The sequence below is a fragment of the Odocoileus virginianus genome, chromosome 13 (genome assembly GCF_023699985.2).
Source record: "Odocoileus virginianus isolate 20LAN1187 ecotype Illinois chromosome 13, Ovbor_1.2, whole genome shotgun sequence".
Lineage (NCBI taxonomy): Eukaryota > Metazoa > Chordata > Mammalia > Artiodactyla > Cervidae > Odocoileus > Odocoileus virginianus.
The window spans coordinates 56483662-56499184 of NC_069686.1; the positions used below are offsets into that span (position 1 = coordinate 56483662).

The 15523-nt window shown below is 36.8% G+C and overlaps 1 protein-coding gene and 1 non-coding gene across 2 annotated transcripts in view; one reads left to right on the forward strand and one right to left on the reverse strand.

Annotated features, from left to right (window-relative positions):
* Nucleotides 1-15523, forward strand: part of DPP10 (dipeptidyl peptidase like 10) — a 1494592-nt gene that overhangs the window by 672020 nt on the left and 807049 nt on the right. The gene's annotated exons all lie outside the window — the stretch shown is intronic.
* LOC139038114 (small nucleolar RNA SNORD121A) lies at nt 7660-7727 on the reverse strand. Its single transcript, XR_011491061.1, has one exon. It is a non-coding gene; the product is annotated as a small nucleolar RNA SNORD121A (small nucleolar RNA).

Genomic DNA, 15523 nt, shown 5'->3' on the forward strand with positions numbered 1-15523 from the left:
TTCTTTCTTTTGTCATTTATTTATTTATTTATTTATTTATTTTATTATTTCTTGACTGCTTGTCTGCCTGATGCTGAAGATTTTGCTTATAATAAGGAAATAAAACTTGCGTTTATTGTACTTACTAACTTAGCATTCCTTAGGTTGGGGTTCCCAGAAAGGACAGCCAGAGGCAGGGAGCACAGTAAAGTCAAGTGGAGAGACGAAGGGAGAGTCAGCAGAGAATATTTATGGAGCTGATGCTTGACCTTCAGAACCACCCTTCCAGAAAACGGTCCGAATCAGAACAGTATGCTCTCAGGAGAACAGGGTGAGAATTTATCCACTAACTCCTATTGCTCACTACTCAAAATTCTGGTTGATGGGATGTTAATTTTTCCTTGCCCTGTATTCTGGCTGCACATGGATGGGAACTGAGCAAAAATCCTTAGCTACTTGCACTTATCTGTGAAAGATGAAATGCTGGGAACAGGAGGCATGAATGAGGCATGAGGCAAGGGTGCTGACATGCAATGCAGCCCCTCCTGAAGAGGTTGTTCTGTGTCTACTCAGAGTCAGTCATCACAGAGGTGGCTGGGAGAAGAGCAGGTGAGTCTGAGAAGGGGAATGAATGGTGCATAGGAGGCTTTTAGTGTGGTCTTCAGCCTAATATCTGTTTCGTTGTTTGTTTTTTTTTAATCTCATTTTAATTCATCAAATTGTCTTTTCTCATTTTTTCTAGTTTTTATTTAATTTCATTTTAAAGATTTTATTAGAGTATAGTTGATTTACAATATTGTTAGTTTCAGGTACACAATAAAGTGAATCAGTTATATGTATACATATGTCCACTCTTTTTTAGATTCCTTTCCCATATAGGTAATTACAAAGTATTGAGTTCCCTGTGGTCTGCAGTAGGTCCTTATTAGTTATTTTATATATAGTAGTGTGTATATGTCAATCCTAATCTCCAGTTTATCCATCTCCTCTTCCTCCCTGGCAACCATGTTTGTTTTCTACATCTGTGATTTTATTTATTTATGTTTTGTAAATTAGTTTATATGTACCATTTTTTTAAGATTCACACATAAGCAATATCATACTGTATTTATCTTTCTCTGTCTGACTTATCACTCAGTATGACAATCCTTAGGTCCATCCATGTTGCTGCAAAGCATTATATATCACATGCTTACTAGTTACAACTATTTAATACTTATAACTGTTTAATAAACACATTCATAGAATAATTTTTAGTACCTATATAGAAAATGAACACAACATACTTTCACTCTCCTATGTGCTCCATCTCCACCAGTTACCCTGTGTTGACATTCTCAAGGTTTAATTAAATATTAATAAAACTTTTGCAATATTTCTGCATTATCCCACAATAACCATTACATGTTTGTTTTCTGCATTAATGGGAAAAAATCTATTTTTGAGTTCACTGTTTTCTTTTATAGTTATATCCACTTCTCAATTCAACCCATCAATTGAATTTTCTATTTATTTTATTTCAATTGGAAATCAAAACCTTAAAGTAAACTCTTTTAAATGGCAACTGCTTGAGCATAAACTGAGAAGAGTTGGGACAGGAGTGGCCCATCTACTCTAATAATTATGGTGATGAATGGCTATGTGACCTCTCCTGTGCTTAGCATCCATTGACTCTGATCATGGGGGTTCCCTAGAGTGCTACCATTTTAGCACAGGATTGATACAGAAGTCTGGGGCTCTGTTTACTTATGTTTGTTTTATTATCTTCATAGTTCTTTCTAATCTCCTTTCTAAATTCCAAGGATTCCTCAAAATATCTGGTTTGCTAACGGCATTCTTCAGTTTTTAGTGCTCATTTGAAGATGTGCACACACATGCTCACATACGTGTGTGTTTGTTTGTAGTCTTGCTCTCAGAATTTTTCTCATTATATAGAATTTAGAATAATAGAGAAGAACTGTATACTCAGTATATTCTGGTTCAATCTCCAGTACATTTTCTAATTAACTATATGTTTTTATTTTGTTGCTCTTAGTTTTCATTAAAACATATTTTTTTTAAAAAGCAAGCTGGATAATTGGGTTAGTATATCCGAGTGTATTTAGTGGATGAAGGTGTGTTAGTCGCTCTGTCGTGTCCACCTCTTTGAGACCCCATGAACTGTAGCGTCTGTCCATGGAAATCTCCAGGCAAGCATACTGGAGTGGGTAGTAATAGTAGTTAAGTCACTAAGCCGTGTCTGACTCTTGTGGCCCCAAGGACTGTAGCCTCAGGCTCCTCTGTCCATGGGATTCTCCAGGCCAGAATACTGGAGTGGGTAGCCTTTCCCTTCTCCAGGGGATCTTCCCAACCCAGGGATCAAACCCAGGTCTCCCACATTGCAGGCAGATTCTTTACCATCTGAGCCACTAGGCCAGCATGATTTAGTGGATAATCTTTTTAATTTTCAGCTGGTAAAGAATCCGCCTGCAATGTGGGAGACCTGGGTTTGATCCCTGGGTTGGGAAGGCTACCCACTCCAGTATTCTGGCCAGGAGAATTCCATGGACTGACTATACAGTCCATATGGGGTTGCAAAGAGTCAGACATGACTGAGTCACTTTCACTTTCACTTTTAAAATTTTAAACTATGTTAACCTTAGCATTTGCCCAGATACTGCCTGCCATCCTCCATTCTGCTCAGTTCCTGAATCAGAGTAATACTTAAGTGATACATTAATAAACAGCAAAGTATTTGGACTTACCATCATTTTAAATTATGTGACTTGATAAATTGCATGTTGCTGCTTAAGATAAACATTAAAAACATTTAACATTGTAAGTTAAAACTGTATTAGTCTAATCTAGAAACCACATCACAAGTGAGTATGTATTAATTTATAAATATAAACATCTAACTCTGTCAATCATCTTACAGATTATGCATTGTTAGGATTGAATACCAGTTGTAATTTTTGTCATAAGGCTTCATGTGTGCATACTTTATGTACTTGCATGTGTATACATTTATATCTCTACATTATTTTCTTTACCTCTCACTCCTGAAGGCCTAGGGTTCAGTCCCTAGTGACCAAGATGGTAAAGAATCTGCCTGCAATTCAGGAGACCTGGGTTCAGTCCCTGCATTGGGAAGATCCCCTGAAGAAGAGAAAAGCAATCCACTCCAGTATTCTTGCCTGGAGAATTTCATGCACAGGGGAGCCTGGTGCTACAGTTCATGGGGTTGCAAAGAATCGGACAAGACTCAGTGACCAACACACACATACACACACACACACACAGAGGGAACTAAGATCCTGTAAGCCATGCATCATGGCCAAAAAAATATAAAAAAAGATTCCAACCAGGTCCAGGACTCTTAGGGATCTGTGAAAGTCATAATGAGTATCCTTCAAATTGTTCAGTCATTTCCTTACAAAAATCAGTGTTTTACTCTTAACATCTTTGATGAGATCACAAAGACTAAAGGAGCAGTACTTCCTTGCTTTTGTTGGAAATGAATTAACTCAGTCTTTACCCAGTTTAGCACAGCAATAAGGTGGTAAATGAAACTGATATGGTTTGATGACACAGATCCAGATTCTAATTCTTGTGTCTTATCACACCCTGGTGAATTTAGGCAAATTACCTCTTTGAAAGCTTTTATTTTTTTTTAATTTCTCACTTGGCAAATGAGCATAACAATCAGAGCAATATAATTATTATTTTGAGGAATATATATTTATATACATATAAATATAGGGGAATATACATATATAGAGAGAAAATGTATACTATGTATAGTTATTTTATGCTGAATTACAAATATATTTGCATTTTTTACCATAATGTAATCATACTTACCTATGTGTTCAATGTGGTGATAGTTAATAAACCAACTGTGTATGCTTATATAGTGTTCAAATTTAAATAAAACAGGATTGAACTTAATACCCTGGTAAATAGATATGTATCATCATAATCTATTAATATGTGTAAGCTCTAAAATGAACAAATACAATGAAACCCCACAAGCTCATAAAGTATAATAAGAAATACATTATGTGGTGATAAGGGATCATACATCATGCAAATGTGGCATTGCATGTATCTTTGTGTTTAGGAATATGCTTGCCAGCTATGCCACACTAGTCATCACTTCTTAACATATTCTGGTCCTTAAATAACACACAGATAAAACTAAAAAGAATAATCCCATCTTTGATCAATGTTCAGAACAAGTATATGGCAGAGAATTATTATACAGCACACTTTTTTCAGAGGGCAATAGATTATTCACTACCATGTCAAATCCTATAATTCAGCTAATTTAGATATGATAGATTACAGTAAAGGGCATGATTTTAATAATGAGTGTAAAATAGTGTTAACTCTAATCAATCAGACATTTGTTAGCATGCTAACAACCTTATTACTGTAGTATTGGCTACCGAACAGGTAAGAGTATATGCTTATAAAAAGATAACATTGATTACAGTATATGGGTTCACTTATTCTAGGAACAATAAGTATAAAGATAAGTATAGAAATAATAATTTGTTAATTAGATGTGTTTTAAAATCACAGTTGCTGACACTTACTGGCTGCTTCTCTTCACCTCTCTGGATTTTAAATAAAAAGTGACTTAAATAACTTAGAATTTTCTGCAATTCATTTATCAGTGCACTTAGCCTTCACCTAATAAAAATGCATTATTTGGTTTCAGCATGAAATTTCCCAGATAGTCCAAGGCAAATCTGCCAAATCGATGCCAATTCTTTTCTAAGTATTTTGAAAATTAATCTTTAGGAAGGATGAAAGTTTACTTTCCTAACTTTGCAATTAAATGAATATTTTCTCTTCATAAACAGAACTTAATGAATCAATGTTTATGCAATTGTCTGTTTGCCAGTTAAACACTTATCTTAGAACTCATAAGTACCCTTGTTCGTCAAGGAGTCAGCAATAGAAAATTCTTTCTTTTCTATCTTTTGTCTTCTGCCAACTTTTCATTTATTCTTTATCCTAACTGTTTTTGCTCACCCTCTTTGCTTTTTACTCCTTGCTTTTTCCATTTGTCCACCCTGCTCCACTTCTTGGCAGTGAGGCAATAGTGATACCTCATAAAAGCTAAGTGGGGAATAGCTGGTGAAGGTGTAGATCAGGCAGGAGAGGGAAGCCACGATCTTAAAGCTTGATCGCCTTGGTTTAAAACATTTAGAAGCTGAGATGGAGAAATTTTCCTGGCCCAGAATCTGGGGACTCAAAAAATTTTTTTTTTCCATTAGATTTTTCTCAAATGAAGAGAAGATTACATGCTCAGATCGTTCAATGTCATTGGCAGTGATGCTGAGGAAAAGCCAGAGAGCGAAGAGCTAAAAAAAATAGGGGCAGCAAGGAGAAACTGTCTAGTTGCACGCAGGAGAGAAGCTGAGCCCAAAGTTGAGATAATGAGAGTGAATTTGAAAGAGACAGGGACGATCGAAGGAATACAACATTAAAAGAATCCCTGGAGGATTCAGCAATCGGTTGCAGAAAGGACGAAAGTGAGTCACAGATTAGAAATGGAATGCATGCACATTTATGCGTTCTTTCCTAGCTCCTTTCCTAAAAAGCACATATATCACCGGATGGTTATCTGAACAAGAGCCCCGCTGAAGAGGGTGACAATCAGCCTAAGCCAAGCAGACAAGTAACTCTGCTACAGGGATCAGCCCTAGAAACAGGTTTTACGATTTAGCATAGATATGTCTTTTTTCTTAAAAGAAACAATCTCAGCTTATATTTTATTCATAGAAGCCATTCTTTACTCTATTGCCTTGAGTGATTTTGGCGGTGAGTAGATGTGAGGGTAGTAGCTTTAAATTCACCTGTGCCCTTGAAACAGCAGTGTGCAGTACATTCAGCATTGTTACCCTGCCGCTCTTTTGCCTGCTTTGTGGGCCTGTTATGAAACTCCTCTTTTCAGAAAATTCTGGTGCTATTATTGAATTAACACTTTTCTTAAATGTACACACACACACACATCTCTCTGAGAGACTATGTAAATAATCCAAGGACAGCAAAAAGGCATACTCTCTAGGAAAAATTTTTAAAATGTCTAAAAATGCGCTGCTTACCTTAGTTTCAAGGGAGATTCAAGGACCAATTAATGAGGCTTACCAGGTGACTCAGTGGTAGAAATCCGCCTGTCACTGCAGGAGATGCATGTTCAGTCCCCGGGCTGGGAAGATCCCTGGAGAAGGAATGGCAACCCATTCCAATAGTCTTCATGGACAGAGGAGCCTAGAGGGCTACAGTCCATGGGGTCTCAAGAGTCAGGCACAACTTAGCGACTAAACAACAACCACCTTAGTTTTAAGGGAGATGCATGGACTTATTAATAATGAGTGGACATGTTATATACTAAATAGAAAGTCAAAGTATATATTTTCTTTCAGATAGAAACAGCAAGCATGATATTACTGATTCTGCTTCCCACATTAAAGAATAATTATTTTCTGTATAAAACATAATGTTTATTTGTATACTGAATTTTAAAAGTTGTGATACATTTCTAAAAAAAATATTTGAGCTGTGCATCCTAACGTTAGCTGCACATTGGAATCCTCTGGAGAATGTAAAAATACTGAAACCAGAATTCCACCCTGAGAAATTCTGATTTATAGAATTCTCCCTACTCAATCTCATACATAGCCAATGTGGAAATCACTATATTAGGGCCTGCCTGTGGTTTAAAAAATAATTTCTCCCCTACCAACATAACAATAAAATAGGATGTTGGAGGAAAGTTCCTTCTGAACTTTGTATGTGAAATCAATCTCGTTCGATTTACAATTCTGTCACTGGATGATCCTGGTATTGAGTTGACCTGAGTCATCCCTGAATTGAAAGAACACAGTGTAGAAAGAGGAACAAGAATACTGGAATCAGGGATTTCCATGGGTGTTGGCCCAGCCATTTGCTGACCTGAGATGCTTTGAAAATGACTAAATCTCTGTTAATGTCAGTTTCCCCACCAATAAAGTAGAAATGAATAAAATAAATACTTAACAACCCAGAAACTGTTTATTTTTTTCACATATTTACCTTTTTATTTTTTGGTGAGAACTCTCTTAGCAATTAAATTATGCAATACAATACAATGCTATCATCCCTTCATGGGTCACTAAATCAACCCTGAATATTCATTGGAAGGACTGATGCTGAAGCAGAAGCTCCAATACTTTGGCTACCTGATATGAAGAGTTGACTTGTTGGAAAAGACCCTGATGCTGGGAAAGATTGATGGCAGGAGAAGAGGGCAACAGAGGATAAGATGGCCGGAAGGCATCACTGATTCAATGGACATGAACTTGGGCAAACTTCAGGAAATGGTGAGGGACAGGTAGGCCTAGCATATTGCAGTTCATGGGACTGCAAAGATTTCCACATGACTTGGCAACTGAACAACAATGTTTTTAACTCTAGTGACCATGTTATACATTAGATCCTAAGATCTTACCGAACTTATACCTAAAATTTATACCCCTCCTTACTTCATCTACCTCCTGCCCCTGGCAACCATTTTCTAATCTCTGTTTCTATGAGTTTAGTATTTTTTTTTTTTACAAAAGATTCCACATATAAGTGATACTATTCATTACTTCTCGTTCTCTCTCTGACTTATTTCACTTAGCATAATACCCTCTAGTTTCATCCAACTTTTTTTTTTTTTAATTCCACACAGAATTGTCAGATATGTGCTTGGAAATTATGACATCCTTGTTAAGTTTCACCCAACTTTTTGCAATTGGCAGGAGTATCTTCTTTTTCATGGTGCAACAATATTCCGTCACATATGTATACCACATATTTATCCATTTATCCGTGATGGACACTTAGATTGTTTCCATATCTTGGGTACTGTGAATAATGCTGTTATGAGCATGGGAGTGCAGATACGGGAAGCTGTTTGAACTAAATGAAATAATATATAAAAAACTTGTCACATTGGAAATATTCAGCATGTAATTCCCTTTTCCTTTATTACTGAATTGTAACCTTTCATATTCTCTGGTGCTACTTTAGGATAAAATAGGCAAAATCAAGTGAAGGTGATCAAAATCAAGTCTGTCTATTTATTATCTTGGCAACAACTCTGTAAAGACTGGAACGAGGTACTTTTAAGTTTTAAGGAAGAGAAATGATTTTTTTAATAACACACACACAAAGCAGATATTTTTCTCTTAATATATACTGTTTAACTTAAAATAGTTGGTTATGAGAACTGCGAGGTTATTATAAAGACAATGCTGCTGATGTTGAAAATAAATTCATATGCATACATGTGAAATTGTTTCTCGGAATTTAGGGCACATACGGCAGGATGACGATATAATGCAATTACAGAGTCCTGGAGATGTGGACCTGAGACAACAAGCTAGTTTCCTGATTCCCTGGTTTACCTTTTAGTGGGCTTTCCAGGTGGTGCTGGTGATGAAGACCCTGCCTACCAATGTAGGAGACCTGAGAGACATGGGTTCGATCATTAGGTCGGGAAGACACCCTGGAGAAGGGCATGGCAACCCACTCTAGTATTTTTGCCTGGAGAATCCCATGGACAGAAGGGCCTGGCAGGCTACAGTCTATGGGGTTGCAGAGAGTTGAACACAACTGAAGTGACTTAGCACACACATACCTTTTAGTGGAAAATAGATTTTGATCAAGTAATTACATAAATAACTGGAGCAAGTAAAACATGCCAGATGCAGATGGGAAGGAAGCAAATGTGGACATGGCAGGTTAATGGAGGTTATCCAGGTGAGAGAGATGACAGACCCTGGACCAGCATGGGTGATGGAAACAGAAAACAGATGATTGGTATGAACTATTTGGAAGAGAGAACCGATAGGATCTATGTACAAGGAGTATCCTATATACTACTTAAAATTTTTTGTTGTTGTTTTAAATTTTAGCTATGCTGAGTCTTTGTTTCGGTGCATAAGCTCTTTCTTGAAGTGCACAAGCTTTCTCTAGGTGCGACCTGCAGGCTCAGATGTTTCGCAGAATGTGGGATTCCTGATCAGAGGTCCAACCTGAATCTCCTGCATTGGAAGGCAAATTCTTAGCCACCAGAGGGGTCCCTATTTATGTACTAGTTTAGAATTAAAATCAATAGGATTTGAAAGAAAAGTTTATGGGTGATAACTATATACCAGACTTAAGCAGTCACGTAAATGATGCTACTATTTGATAAAATTGGGTATACTAAACAAATCTCTCATTTGGGATGAAAGATCATATTCCGAACACTTGGTGTTTGAAATTTGTTTGACGTATCCAAGATGAGATGCCAGGTTAACAGTTGGGAGATGTCTCAGACCCATAAAGGAGAGATATGGGAAGCAGATAGACACCTATGGGTCATCAATTTTAGATGGTAAGGCAGCAAATGAAGTGATGAGTGTGGGGGATGATATTGAGATAAAGCACCCGCTGAAAAGAGTGCACACATGGGTATTAAGGGCTTCCTGTGATAACGCTGGCTGCCAGTCATGCTAGTCCTTTCTGGACAATAGTGTGCATTTGTGCTCAGACGTGTCTGACTCTTTGTAACCCCATGGATGATAGCCTGCTCACCAGGCTTCTCTGTCTATGGAATTTTCCAGGCAAGAATACTGGAGGGGGTTGCCATTTCCTCCTGCAGCAGATCTTCCTGACTCAGGGATCTAGCTCAAGCCTCCTGAGTCTCCTGTATTGGCAGGCTGATTATTGTATGTAAGAGGGAAAGGGGGAAGCCCCTTATGTGCAATAGCATAGTTTAACTCATAGGTCCTCTTTCTTAGAACTTGTCTGCAAGTGAAAACAAAGCTTCTCTTCAAGAAATGTTGCATATATAGAACAGACTTGTGGACTCTGGGAGAAGGCGAGGGTGGGATGTTTCAAGAGAACAGCATTGAAACATGTATATTATCTAGGGTGAAACAGATCACCAGCCCAGGTTGGGTGCATGAGACAAGTGCTCGGGCCTGGTGGACTGGGAAGACCCAGAGGGATCGGGTGGAGAGGGAGGTGGGATGGGGGACTGGGACGGGGAATACATGTAAATCCATGGCTAATTCATTTCAATGTATGACAAAAACTACTGTAATGATGTAAAGTAATTAGCCTCCAACTAATAAAAATAAATGGAAAAAAAAATAAAAAAATAAAACCAAAAAAAAAAAGAAATGTTGCATATTCAGTTGGCCTTGAACAACATGGGTTTGCACTGCACAAGCCCACTTATATCTGGATTTTTTTGACTATAGATACCACAGTACTACACGATCCAAGGTTGGTTCAATCCAAGAATTTGGAAGTGTAAATACAGAAGAATCCTGTATTCAGGATACAGAGGAACGGCACACATGGAAGACCCACTCTAAATTATATATAGACTTTGACTGCAGGGCTTTGGTGTCCCACATCATTCAAAAGTCCACTGACTTACAATCAAAATTTCCAAACGGCCCTGAGATACAGCCATGGTAGAGAATGACCAAGTAAAAATTCAGATTGAGAACTATAAAGATTTCTATTTAGAATCCTGTCCAGAATCCCAAGATTCTTTTTTCTGTTGCTCAGTTGTTAAGTCGTGTCTGACTTTTTGCAACCCTATGGACTGCAGCATGCCAGGCTTCCCTGTCCTTCACTATCTCCTGAAGTTTGCTCAAATTCATGTCCATTGAGTCAGTGATGCTATTTAACCATCTCATCCTCTGCTGCCCACTTCTCCTTTTGCTTTCAATCTTTTCCAACATCAGGGTCTTTTCCAATGAGTTGGCTCTTCACATCAGGTGGCCAAAGTATTGGAGCTTCAGCTTTAGCATCAGTCCTTCCAATGAATATTCAGGGTTAATTCCCTTTAGGAGTGATTGGTTTGATATTCTTGCAGTCTAAGGGACTCTCAAGAGTCTTCTCCAACACCACAGTTCAAAAGCATCAATTTGATGCTCAGCCTTCTTGATGGTCCAACTCTCACATTCATACATGACTACTGGAAAAACCATAGCTTTGACTATATGGACCTTTGTCAGCAAAGGATTGTCCCTGCTTTTTAATGTATTGTCTAGATTTGTCATAATTTTTCTTCCAAGGAGCAAGTGTCTTTTAATTTCATGGCTGAAGTCACTGTCTACAATGATTTTGGAGCCCAAGAAAATAAAATTTGTCACTGCTTCTACTTTTTCCCCTTCTATTTGCCGTGAAGTGATGGGACCGGATATCTTGATCTTAGTTTTTTGAATGTTAAATTTTAAGCTAGCTTTTTCACTCTCCTCTTTCACCCTCATCAAGAGGCTCTTCAGTTTCTCTTTGCTTTCTAACATTAGGGTGGTATCATCTGCATATCTGAATTTGTTGATACTTCTCTCGGCAATTTTGATCAAGCTTGTGATTCATCCAGCCCAGCATTTTGCATGATGTATCTGCATAAAAGTTAAATAAACAGCCTGACAATATACCCTTGTCTTACTCCTTTCCCATTTTTGAACCAGTCAGTTGTTCTATGTCCAATTTTATGTGTTGCTTCTTGACCTGCATAAAAGGTACGCAGGAGCCAGTAAGGTGGTCTGGTATTCCCATCTCTTTAAGAATTTTCCACAATTTGTTGTGATCCACACAAAGGCTTTCTTTTTAAGTCCCTGAAGAAATAGTTATCCATTGAGGTTTTGCCAAATAGTCTCCTTAAGAAAATTATTTTCATGGTCATCAGCTGTAGTCTGTGATTTAAAATTTAATTAGGAATTCTAAATCTCTCTTGAGTCTCTAATAATTTTAGTGACTATAAAGACATTTGAAGCTTACTAGTTCTGCCTATCTTACTACAGAGAAAAGGAGTGAGAAAGCTACAATGAAGGATTTTTCCTGTGTTAGGTAACTCCCTCCCTTCCATAATGTAGAGAAACACCTACTTTTTAGTTAACATTCTATTTCTATCCACCTTAGCTGGAATGGTTGAATTCTTACTATTTGAAAACAGTGAATCAATTTAAAACTCTAACAAGCAAAATTTAGTCCGGTTCTTTAGAGCAAAATTTAGACCGGTTCTTAAATACAATCTCACCCTCCAGGGTCAGGTATTCTTTGATAATTTGGGTTCCTAACAGAGTGTAGGAAGCAATTAAGAGCTCTGCTTTTGTAAATCATGTTTTGTATTTAAAATCAAAAGATCCAGGTTTTCCTAGCTCACCCAGTGCACAGGATGCACTGTGAGCTGAACACAATGGGAACAGAGAAATGTCTTCACTTCCCTAAATCCTCATCTTCTTTTATGAAAATTTTGTCTTTTTTGTTGTTTCTATTGTTATTGGAATTTTAACTTTATTGTGGACTATTTTAGGCATTCAAGTAAGAATAAAGTGATATAAAAAAAGCATTATAGTCAACATTAGGGGTCATTAAAGATTAAATTAGGAAATAATTGTTTCTGATTTTTTTAAGAAGCTGAACATTACAAATAGAGTTGAAGTTCCTTTTTGTCCTTTTCACCTGTATCATTTCATTCCCTTTCTCCTTCAGTTTCACTATTCAAAGGTCAGTGCTCTTAAAAGAAAGGTTTTTGTTTGTTGGTAATGACTGAAGATCTCTTGGACCCTTACCAGTTTCTGTACAGAGAGGAAATCAGAGAATGTACTAAATCTATAGAAACTGACCCTGTATATGTTAAAATCATAAGACTTTTGATGCATATTATACTCTACATTCTCATTAGATAGTTAGGTATTCAAAAACTTACATATGTGGTTTGCAGCTTTTGTTACCTTTTTGAATAGTATTGTACTGCATGTAAAAGTATACACTTGCTCTTTTTTTTTTTTTTACTGAAGTATAATTATTTTACAATACCATGTTAGTTTCTGCTGTACAACGAAGTGAGTCAACTGTATGCATATGTGTATCCCTCTTATACCCCCTCCCTTCCCCACTCCACCCCACCCAGGTCATCACAGAGCACCAAACGGAACTCCCAGTGTTCACCTGGCTCTTAATATTTCATTTTTGAGTTTTATCTATGTTAGTAGCAGTAACTCTAATTAATATCAACTGGGGTTGGTACACACTACTCTAAAATATGACACCTTGGCATATTGAATATTTTAAGCTGAAGAAGTTTGAGAAAATGGCAGAAGCAGAAAGGTTACTCTGACCTCCCCTCCTTCCCCTGAAACCTTCTGATACCTGGAGAAAAGGATCATCTTTTTCTCCAAAGACAGGTGTTGAGCGGAATCTGAACAAACTTCAAGGCTTTACTAAGTTACCCCCTAGTTTACTCCACCTGCCTCATGTTCTTTGGCCAATCATATTTCTCTATGACTGTCAACTCTTCATCAAGTATGCCATACTCACCATTTCTTTGAGACTTTGTTTCCTTATGTAGGTTCCTATGTCACATGAAAACTATATTAAATAAATATGTAAACTTTTCTCTCATTAGTCTGTCTTTATCAGTTTAATTTTCAGACCCAGCTAGGAACTCTAAGATGGTCAAGGAAAACTTTTAGCTCCCCTACAGCAATATCCCATTTATGAATATACTCTAATATATTCTTCCATGTTCCCATAGATGAATGTGAGGTTGTTTATAATTCTAGTATTATAAAAAAAAATGAATCACTGAGCGTTATTGTTCTGGTACATGCCTTCTTGTGTTTATATGTGAGAGTTTTACATATAAGATATTTATTGTTTGTTATAGGTTATAACATCATTAACTTTTTGTCATATTGCTAAATTGCCCTCTGAAGAGGTTGTAAAAATATATACTCCTGGTAATAGTGGGAGGCTTCATTTCTTCATTTTTTGCTAGCACCTAGTATTTTACTTTTTGTGTGTTGGCTCAATTTTAACTCAGACTTCTGTGATTAAGTCCATGAAAAATCTTGGTACTGCCACCATTGTTATGGGTATCCTCTCCATAAACACTACCAGCTCCTTGATTCTTTTCAGATGAATAATTCTTAAACAGTTATGATACAGTGAGCCAAATACTTTGTGAAGTTATTAGCTGTTGTAATCTAATATATAACTATGCCTAATCAAAACAACAGGAGTAACATCTTCCATCTATTATATCCACCATATATTAGCTAAATAGTGACAATGAGAATAAATGTAATTCTGATTTAATAATGAAAAGTAAGAGGATAACCCAGTCATTGATGAGACCACACCAGATTCACCGTGAACTTCAAATTGTTGTTGTTTAGAGTAAGATACTCAAAATTATATTCCTGCTTCAGTCACATACATGGTATCTTACCCCACTGGTGAACTAGGAAATCGATCAAGTTACTAAATCCTTCTTTAGCTTCCTATATTCCTTATTCAAAATAAGTTTATTATGATTTAGAATTTAAAAGAATATATTAACAATTTTACCAAGCTCCTTAGTTAATCTTTCTAAAGGATTTTTCATATTTTGAGGTTTTAATAAAGTCACATTACCTTTCACCTTTTTAACCTAACTTGGGTTTCCATGGTGGTTCAGATTGCAAAGAATCTGCTGGCCATGCAGGAGATCTGGGTTCGATCCCTGAGTCAGGTTGATCCCCTGGAGAAAGGAACGGCTACCCACTCCAGTATCCTTGCCTGGAGAATTTCATGGACAGAGTAGCCTGGAGGTTACCGTCTATGGGGTCGCAAAGAGTTGGACACAGCTAAGCAATTAACTCTTTCACTTTATCACTCTAGGGTCCTACAGTTTGGTGACCTGCCCAAACACACTGACCATGAAGAACAACCCAAATGATCAAGATTTTGTTGCCCCACTTATTTATTCTACATCTCACCTACTGCTCTATTATTTCCGGACTTTACTCCTTGATAACAAATCTGGGAAACTAATTAACCAGTACCAACAGTGGGTTAATGTCCTGGAAAATATTTACCCTAGAGAGTAGTTTTTCATCTAGTTTTTAAGTCTCTCAAAATATTACTCTATAAGCCTCAAACTAAGCTTCTCAAATGTAGAAGGGGAACAAAAATAATATTAGACTCCAGCTTATTTTAACTCACTTAGGTACCCTTAAGAAAACTCCCATATGATTATCTACCTACCTTAATAAGACCTGAGACAATCATGCTCACCATTTAAATTCAAAGCCATAAGCATAGCATGCTAATGGAACCAAGGCAAATATGTAGGTAGCAGTTTATTTTTAATGGCTATTAAATATTGTTAAATTGTAATGAAACATTTAAGAAAATATATGTGACATTCAAATGAACACCAAATGATTTCATTTCACACTAGTCAATATTAAATTAACTCCATATTACATGAAAATGTTGTACTTTACTGAAATAAGCAATAAAAGAAAATTATGCTCTAACCCACAAACATGTTATGGTTGGAAATTTGTTATTAAAAAAGAATAGGGCTAATATTGTAGAACTATTTTGAAGTCATTTATTTTTTAAATAATTAAGGGAAAATAACATCACACCGGTAGTTCCATTATGTGTTTTAAATCAATGAACCAATGAAATGCACTAAAATGTTGGCAGGCATAAACAAATTGCTGTTGTACCATGTAAGGCC